The following is a 1,605-nucleotide window of genomic DNA, read 5'->3' on the forward strand; positions in this document are numbered from 1 at the left end:
TTTTCCATTTTTTTATAACCATCTTTATTTTTTATCTCTTTATGGAAATCGTCATCGAAATGTTAAACAAGCAGTGTTTTGATGCCGTAATGATACAGGCATGACAATATTTGTCTTTCTGTCTATTTACTACCACATAACAAAAACAGTTAACACGATTCACTGGACGTCTCTTCAACACTGAAAAGATATCATCTGTTAACATTACACGTTAACAGATAGGGTAGAGTGAGGGAAAACGCCCCCCTTAAGGATTGTATCTTTTTTCTTTTTTTTTTCTCAGTGAAACAAAAGTTAAATGTGTTCGGAAAAGTTATCATAGTTTTAGTGACAATGGCATAAATTATAAACCAAGTATGAAAAATGTCCAGAGTTTTCATGTTATTAGATTTTTAACAAGATTTAAATTTGTGCCAAGGGGGCGTTTTACCCCACCTAATATGGGTGAGGAAATACACGTACATCTCGGAGACATCTATTTGATGTCTGCATTTACATCTGCAAGACATATTTTTTAGGGTGTTTGCTCATCTGCAATACGTCTATAGGACGTCTCCTTTTAGATGTCAAATAGACATCTATTAGATGTCTTTAAGATGTTTATGATTTAGAATGTATGTAAAACTGACATCTTGTAGACGTCTGTCAGACGTTTATAGACAGCAGATGCTTTCCAGATCAAGAGATCTTTAACAGACATCTTGCAGACGTACAAGTGCTATCTAACCCCCAGTCTGACAAAACAATTTGCTTAAAACATTTACAGCAAAATCAGAGTACAGGCAGCTTTAGCTTAAAATTAAAAAAGAATATAATCAATAATTATGGACTACAACATTATAATAGCCTATTTGAAAAAAAATGTTAGCTGCTTCTAACTAGCTGCCTGATGCTAACTTGAGGTAATTTTTAAATTTAAAGTCAAAATATTTTTATTCAACCAACTAGTTAGAATACATTTGATGGAAAAACAAAGGATTTGATGTTCAGAACAGAATAACTACAATAATTGCCCATTGCCCCCTTTCTCAACACTATGTTTGAGAAAAAAAATCATGTCATTCTGAAAATATAATTATATTTTTATTAAATAACACGTACTCCCTATCTACAGGCCCAACTGTTCTCATGTCATATATAACTGTGATGTTCTGCAAAACAAGCTTTAAAACACTTTTTTTTCTTTCTGCTGAAAATGAGATAATTTACTGTGAAATCCGTTTTCTCTCCGGTACATCACCAGTGTAAGCTTCATGGTGAAAACTTCTACATCACTGTTGTCAACGTAGTCCATAGTTACAATAAAAATGTATCTTGACTTTATCTTGTGGTTATTTTGGGAAAAACAGTAGGGGTGTGTTTTCCCCCACTCTACCCATACACCAGTGATTAGCTTGGTATTGACCAGGGCTGCAAGAACAAACAAACTTCAATTTAATATAGATAATAATCGATGATGAAATTTCGTTGTTGAATATTCAGGCATGTTCACTTTGCATGGCAAAACACTAATGAAACTCTTAGTGCCATCACTTGAAAGTAGTGAAAAATTCCTAGCATGGGAAAAATTGTGCACAAGAAATGACCAATTACTGCAAATCCTGA

The sequence above is a fragment of the Onychostoma macrolepis genome, chromosome 11 (assembly GCF_012432095.1).
Source record: "Onychostoma macrolepis isolate SWU-2019 chromosome 11, ASM1243209v1, whole genome shotgun sequence".
Lineage (NCBI taxonomy): Eukaryota > Metazoa > Chordata > Actinopteri > Cypriniformes > Cyprinidae > Onychostoma > Onychostoma macrolepis.